Raw genomic sequence first — 8942 nt, 5'->3', positions numbered from 1 at the left:
ATTGCTTTACTTTCCTTGAACTTTGGCTGAAACCCCTTCATAAATTGCTTTAAATTTACTGCTTTCACTCACATGCTTATCACGTTACCATCTTTCGTGAATTGATCTTGTGTGAGGAAAGATTGAAATTGTTCAAGTAATTGTCATATGTTTTTACGTTGGCATATATGCATAAGTTGCTCCTTGTGGCTTGTGGAAAATATCCTAACTTAGTTTCCAATAAGAGGATACCACTTGTCTCTCTCTAAAATCTTCATTTTACTATTATTGTGCTAGTGACTTAACACATTAAAATTAGGAGTGTCAAATGGGTGGATTTGAGGTGCGTATAATTGGATTGGGTATATAAAACTCATTTATCCATTAAAACCCATTTAATTAATTGCTTCTAACCCAAATCCAACACAACCCAATTATTATAGGTAAACCCCAACTTACCTAATTACACAATGATCAAAATTACCAAAATGCCATTAAAGTAAAACCTAACACTTTTTGACCAAAATCACTTTTGCTCTCTCTCTCTCTGTTTGATTTCTGAGAAACTTTCATTTCATTCATTTTCTCTCTCTAACTTTCTCGAGAAAATCCAACCTGCATTCACTGAGTCAGTGTACTTCGCGAACTTGCTAGAACTGCCGGTGGAGCTAGTGACGTACCCATTGAAACCCTGGTCCACCATGTTTCCATTTGATGCGTAGTTGTTAAAGTTGTCCTTGTGAATAGTGGATTCCCAGCTATATCAACGAAACGAGTCCACCGACAAGTTCCGAGCAGATCGGTGCCGTAGTTGGTGAAGTTCCGGTCCGCATACCCAGCAAAGTTCAAGTCTTTGTCGTGCTTCTCGAGACTCGGCGCTAAATCGGGGAAGCAAAGGAGGTTCACGAAGGAGCAGAAGGCTGGGAGGTGAGTCGAGAGCAAGTTCTGGGCAACGAGTTTGGAGAAACTTGTTGAGTCGACGGTGCTCAATGGGGACGCCTTGGATAACAAAAAACTTGGGTTGGACGGATCTCTTTGTTCCATTTGACACCCTTATCTGTGAGAGGTAAAGACAGCAAGAGAGAAAGAAGTGTTTGGAGGCCGAGAAAATGAAAGAAAATGAGAAAATGAAAATCCTGAAACTGAAACGTTTGAGGGTTTTTTTTTTTTTTTTTTTTAATTTTATTATGGAAAGGGTTGGGTTGAATTTGTGTTAAACGGGGTTCAATGGGTTTTTAATTAAAACCCAATAATCATTGAGTCTAATTGGGTTAATGCTCATTTAATTCAACTAATAACAATTAGATGGATTTGGGTTCAATTAGAGTAGGGGTCTGTTTGGATTGAGCTTATTGTTGCTGAAACTGAAAACTGAAAACTGAAAACTGAAAACACTGTAGCAAAATAATTTTTAAATGTGTAAATAGTGTCGTGGGACCCATAAATAGTGCGTGAACAGTGCGTGAACAGTATTTTTTGTCCCCTGCACAGTACTTTTACTGTTCACGTGCAGAGGAAAAAAAAAAAAAAAAAAAAAAGTAGGAAAACGTAGAGCTGAAACGCAAGTTTCAGCTCTACCCAAACGGGCACTAGGTGGATTTGGATGGGCAAATAGGTTTGGATTGGCAAATGAGTTTGGGTTTACTTTACCATCCCTAATTAAAATATATATTATAATACAACTAAGTAGATAGTGGCCACAATAGTACCACACAATATTACCGGGCGTAATATCTATAATACTTATATAAATTTAAGGAAAAATGCTCTTCCGTGTTATTATAAATTAAAACATGAGTTAAGCTTAATCCCACATTTTCAGTTATAAAAACACATCACGTGTAAAACAAACTTTGTGAAAGAAACATCCCCAAATTAAATATTTGGCCCAACATTTACTCTTACTTTTGTGGCCGGGATGAAGCACAGAGCAAGGGTGAGTATTTGACAAGTTGTACACTTGGGGATTTTTGTTTGTTTGTTTTTTTGTTGTTGTTGCTGCAGCTGCTGTTGTTGGGGTGCTGATGAATGTAGATTTTAGTTAGGTACTGACTGGGATGTTGGTCGTTTTTCATGAAATTTAGTTGAAGCACAGCAGGAAGATGTTGAGTAGAGAATCAGAGTGGATACCGCAAGGCTAGGTTCTCCAAAACAATTTTTTTTTTTTTTTTTTTGAGAAGAATCTCCAAAACAATATCTAGCAAACTTAATTATGATAGACTTAATTAGAACGATACGTTGCTCATAGACAACTAATTCGATAAACATATATAAGAACATATAAAATCACTATCGATCAAAATGCTTCAACATATCATGTCATGCAGTAGTTGGCCATCACATCTTTGAGTCATGTTTGAGCTCTATATATAAGCGAATGTCCGATCACACAGAATTAGGAAGAGATACTAAAGGACAATCAATGACACGAGGGCTTCAATTCTTTCAATCCATTATAACTAAAAGTGCTACACTTAGCTGACCTATATATATAGCCTATACACTTTTACCTGTTAAACAATTTGACATTTTAGTTTATTTAATCTGGTCTGTCTGTAATCACAGAGCTAACAAGAATTCTACTTTCACTTTCAATTTAACCCTTTAATATAATGTGGTGCATACATTTTTATCCATTAAAAAGCGCATGGTGATACTCAATTAATTAGAAGCTAGGAGCTTTGTGATGCAATGAGGTCCTTAATTACCATCTTAATTAACTTACTAAAAAGTTAGGGACAAAATGGGCTTTTGCCCTTTTCAGCCAAATTAATTAGCCTTTTGCCCTTCTTCCCAAACTAAATAGGGAAATGCCCCTCTTTTGAAACTCGATTTTCTCAAAATCGAGTTAAAAAAAAAAAAAAAATTCTGGAGTCCTATAGGGACATTTTTAAGGACATATAGTGACGTTTTAAGAATCCATAGTGACGTTTTGTAACTTGATATCCATGAAATCGAGTTATAGGCAATAAAATTGCCTATAACTCGATTTCATGGATATCAAGTTACAAAACGCCACTATAGGTCCTTAAAAAGGTCACTATAGGTCCTTGAAAACGTCACTATAGGACTTAACTCGATTTTGAAAAAGTCGAGTTTCAAAAGAGGGGCATTTCCCTATTTAGTTTGGGAAGAAGGACAAAAAACTAATTAATTTGGCTGAAAAGGGGAGAAGCCCATTTTGTCCAAAAAGTTAGTCACCTAACAAAACCTATAATAGAACTAGTATGTGTTTGGATACCGCTTATTTTACTGAAAATAATAAAAAAATAATTTATAAGTTACTGTTCACTGCTGAAAACACTGTAGTTTTGTCTTAATGCACTGTTCATGGGACATAAATAGTGCAAGAGGCTATGGTAAATAAAAAAAATAAAAAAAAAAAGGCAAAAATGCAGAAATGACGGGCAAACATGATCCAAATGGACAAAAAAAAAAAAAAAATTGGAAACGCATGTGCAGCAAGATCAACTACCCCGTCTATTTTATCATATCATCCTCGAAACAAAAAAAAAATATATATATATATATATATATATATTTGGCCCCGCCTGCTTTTCTTTTTTTATTTTTCTAAAGAAATAGGACTATCCTTGGAGCCATGCGTGCTTTCGTATTCCCTTTTCCATTTTAGGACAAGAGAGTTGATTATCATTTAACAATGGCTGCTCTTTCCTAAACTTGACAGATTAAGATTATGTGCTGCTTGTACTTTTCTATGATTCTTGTCAAAGACGCAAATCACGTAGCATTGGATGGACGGCATAACAAGATTACTATGAAACACCAAAGAATGAAATGTAGTACCAAAGAAAAACTTTTTCCACAGAGAGTCGGGTTGAATAATAGAGTTTATTACAATGAGAAAGTGCATTATTAATATTGCAAATTGCAAGCGTATGACCTTGTCGTCCTATCTTCCCCAATTAACACTTTAAGGGTTACCAATTGCCGCAAAATAAATATGATTCGTCCATTTCACGCTGTTTAGCTAACAAGCATTACACTCTAGGGACCACTTTCAATTTTTGGCTTGTTGAATTTAAAAATGGGTGGTCTTCTATTATTCATTTCTTAATTTATTATAACAATATATCCACTTACACCACTAGTTATTTTAAAATGTCAATGATCAGATTTTTATATTTATTTATACAATGCTTATCTACTAGTGAAACTTCTGGACCATATAATTTCTTTCCTCCAAAACCGTGGAAATAAACTTACAAGCTTTTAATGTGAATAATAGGAAATGATTGTTGACTCATAAACCATTAAAAAAATTGTATATTTACTAGCTTTATAGTTATTATAAATTACTAGAACTAAATCATGAAAGAGAAAAAAAAATACTATAGTACTAAAATCTCAAGATATTTGTGTCATAAAGTCAAAAACAAATTTCAAAATTGTTTAGAATGAAAATATCACATTGTAGTCAATACAAATAAATTATAATATTTCCAATTAGGTCTCAGTTCAACCTACCATGGCTGTGGGGTAGAGATAAGGGATTATTCTATCATTTGAAAAAAAAATCTCTGGTTAGTCCTCTCAAATTGAGGTTTAAAAATTCAAAATTAATGTTCCAATGATTTCATATATTATATGCATGGATTTATATTTCAAGATTCTGAGAGAATAAAATCAACTAAGGACTAAAACAGGTTGTTTAATACATATTTTCTGAAATCATGCATAGTAATAATGAGCCCTCAATCCTATTAAGCCTGTTCAGAGAAATAAAATAAAATATAAAATCTGTTGAGCTTGATATGCCTAAGACATGCTTGGATAGATATCTATATAGGCTGAGGCAGTGGCCACTATTAATAAAGAATGTCAAATTTACATTAAATCATCCGGTATTTAGTTTTAAATCAAAAGAACTTCAATCTAAAGAGCATAGCTATAAACTGCTAATGCTTTCTTACACAATTTTTATCATATTTTGTTAGATTTTTATGCGCTTTTTTGTTCTTTTGATCTGGTTGGGAACTTTGTGCAATAGTGCTCCATACACTTCTTGGAGTAATCCAATTATACTAAGTGTTAGGCATTTGTGTGCGCGTGCATGCATGAATGATGAAACAGAAAGAAAGTAAGGATGGAGACATGGAGTTTATTAGCCATATGTATTACTTGGGCTAGGTTTGAGCTCAAAAAAAATTATATATATAAGTTGGGCTAGGTTTGAGCTCAAATCGATGATGACTACTTGCACCCAGCTCGGCCTGCAATAAATTTCAGCCCGGGCCATTCATATTAGTGGTGCTATCCAACCCAAAAGAATAAAATAAAATAATATTAGCGGTGCTGCGCCAGTGACAACTGCTATAAATTCTTTTTGATAATTATTGCAAGCAAACATCTCCAGCTCGGATGGCCCAATTCCTGTATATTCAAGTTTTTTTGTTGTAACAACGGAAGCATGGATACCAATTTTTTGAAATAACGGAAGTTTGTGTATGTAACCAATAAGCAAGGGCAGGGCAGCGCAACAAATTTGGAGGACTAAGACGATATATTTAAATGAAGTATTTTTGTTATCACTTAAATAACATTTAATTAGTATTTCATATCCAAGTTAAAAACATTTAATTAGGCACTTCATGTGGAGGGCATGCAAAAACATTCTCCCAACAAAGTTTCGACTAAAGTCGAAAGGTGTGGAGGTGGAAACTAGCTGCAATGTGTGTGGAAGAGATGAAACTGTCAGCCACATCCTGTGGGGATGCAAAACAGCAGCAGAGGTTTGGAGTGCAACAAAAATAAAGCTTCTCCTTTTGCCTGAGCCTTGCTTGGACTTTGTGGACATTGTTTGGGAAATAAGGGAGAGATGCCCGGCGGTTGATTGGGTTTTGTTTGCAATTACGGGTTGGAGTTTATGGAGTAATCAGAACAAACTCAGACATGAAGGGAGTGGAAAAACAGTAGCTGAAATGGTAAGATTCGCAACAGAGTACGCAAAGGAAGTGAGGCAGTCTCATCAAGTCAATCCTCAGCCTCTCAATTCAGGTATGCCCTCATGGACTCCTCCTAGTCTCGGCTGGTACAAGATTAATACAGATGGAGCTGTTTTCGAGAGTATTGGTTGTTGTGGAGTGGGTGTTGTGATCAGAAATGAAAGAGGCCAGCTGATGGGTTCGATGAGTAAACATATGGAGCTGCCTTTGGGGGCATTAGAGACGGAAGCTAAAGCCGTGGAGGAGGGGATACAACTGGCCTGGAATCTTGGACTCAAAGATATCATCATTGAGAGCGACTTGCAGATTGTGGTGAATGCTCTGCGAGGGCAAGGTCCCATTCAGAGTTCCATAAGGAAGGTAATTGAAGGCATTGAATGGTCTCTGAGGCAATTTAGTGCGTGGAAGGCTGTTCACACCAGAAGGGGCTGCAACAGGGCAGCTCATATATTGGCAAAAAATGCCAAAGGTTTAGATGATTGTATTGTTTGGGTAGAGAATACCCCCTTAGTTATTAAGGACCAAATACAATGTGATGTAATCAATTTGAACTCTGTTCTGGATTAATGAATGTTTATTGAGTGTTGTTTATCCAAAAAAAAAAAAATAGTATTTCAGATCATAATTTTTTTATAACAAAAATCTATTCCTTTTATTTTGTAATATGCTTTTTTTTTCTTTTTTTTTCTTTTTGTGTGTGTGTGTGTGTGTGTGGAAAAATGCTAAAACTATAACAAATTTTACTAAAAAAAAACTTTCAAATGATGTAGAAATGAATACGATTAGTGACACTTCAAGAGGATAATAAACAAGTATTTGAATGAATGATGTTAGAAATATTATAAATTTTACAAGATGAGGATTATAGAGATGTATCATTAATCACAATAATTCAAAAATATATTTAATAGATTATTGACGTCCACATATCATATTAATTGTCACATCAATTTGTAAAATTTTCAAGTAAAATTAATAATATTTCTAGTATTTTTCCTATCTAAATTATTTCTTGAAATACAAATTCTTTTACAAAAACTTTTACAAACTGATGACGTGGTGAATGATTATAGATAAATAAAAAAGTGATGTTATCGATGGGTTCAGATGAGAACCAGTAAAAATTTGGCCACAACAACAATTTGTAAAAATGTTGTAAAATAATTTGTAAAACTATAGTATTATTCTATTTGTAAAACCCATGTATTTAAAGTTCTATATATAGTCAAAAAAAAAAAAAAGTTGTATATTATCTTTAGCATTACTCAATACTTTGGGACTTCTTAAAAGTAGAGGAAAATTATACAACTAATTTTTTTTTCCTATATTTCCATTTTTTTTTAATATATCAATTTTTACCCTAATATTTGGGGCCTTCCTCTAGTTAGGGGCCCTAGGCGGTGGGCTAAGTGGCCTAGGTTTAGGACCGGCCCATTCAAGGGTATATATAGAAAATAGAAAAGAAAATCACACAAAAAAACAAAAAGATTTACAAGAGTTTGTTTTAGACCTACTACGTCTAGTGGATTTGAAAAGAAAGTTTCACTTAGGGAGATTATTACAAAAATGGTACCAAAATACACTCACAAATCCCAAATTTCAAATACACGCAAAGAACTCCTCACACCAAAATCACATGACACGAGAAAACCTGAAATTTCTCTCAAACCAATGCCACGACTTAGCTCTGTTTTGCGGCACTCTCATGATTTTAAACAATTGCCGGTTTGCTGCATATGTACATATATATTACTAAGCAAAGTTGGTTAGGGGGTTGTTGACTGAGAGCAAACCAAAAAGCGACTAATTTTGGAGTCCTAAATAGGACTTGGTCAATCTAGTTGACCAAAGATGTAACAAATTTCCATCTTAGCTTGAATTTGGTTAAGCCCCACAAATAAAACTCTTCCAGAACTTCTATCAAAGTTTTTAAGAGCTATCACAAACTGTAAACACTAATCTAAGTCCAAACAATACTTGAACTTGTTCAAAGGAATCGACTTAATCATCATATCTTTGAGTTCAAAGGAATTGACTTAATCATCATATCTTTGAGTTCAAAGGAATCGAGTTAATCATCATATCTTTGAGAATATCTATTTGAAGCAACCTTTTTGATTCTAATGGTTCCCTGAGATATAGTCTCACCAATGAAGTGATATCTGACATCAATGAGTTTGGTTCTCACATTTATAGTAAATGTATGACTCTCTGGATACCACAAAACATAACAGCATTCTGCTGCAAATCCAGATACTAGCTAAACCCTTCAACCAAATAGCTTCACTTGCATCTGTCATTGCCACATACCATGCCTCTGTAGCAAGCAAAGTGATTGTCAATCGCAACGTCGCCTTGCATCTACTGGAACAACCAGATAATGTGAAAACATAACTTGTCAAAGATATTATCTTATCCAAATCACCATCACCATCATAATCTACCAATCCAACAACACTACTACTTTAAGTGGATACCATGTTATACACCAAGCCAACATCAACTGCACTATATAATAAGGAACAGGATACATGTGCTTTCCTCATCAGACTCTGGTGACAAAGTTTCTCAAAAAAAAAAAAAAAAGACTGGTGACAAAGCCATTAAAAGCTTAAAATGTATTGCTAATGGAGTACTCACTGGCTTAGATCGCTGCATACCGAAGTGTTCAAGTAAATTTTCAATATAGTTCTTTTATGACATAAACAACTTACCTTCTTCTCAATCTTTATGAATCTCCATTCCCAAAATCTACTTAATTGCACCCAAAACTTTCATCTCGAATTCACTGCTAACTTGCCCGTTTATTTCCATATTCAACATTTGAATATGCATGCAATGTGAATTCGATTAATCACATATATTGAGTGTAATGTGTAATAGGCTGTGGGCCTTAGGCCCACCTTATTACTTGTATAATACACATACTTGTACTACAAACTCTGCCTCCTATATAAGGGCATCTCCAATAGCCTCTCTAAAACTATGTTTGGAGAG

Source organism: Quercus lobata, chromosome 3 (assembly GCF_001633185.2).
Source record: "Quercus lobata isolate SW786 chromosome 3, ValleyOak3.0 Primary Assembly, whole genome shotgun sequence".
In the NCBI taxonomy this organism is placed as follows: domain Eukaryota; kingdom Viridiplantae; phylum Streptophyta; class Magnoliopsida; order Fagales; family Fagaceae; genus Quercus; species Quercus lobata.
The sequence above is the reverse complement of the archived record's forward strand: the minus strand, read 5'-3'. Positions refer to the sequence as shown.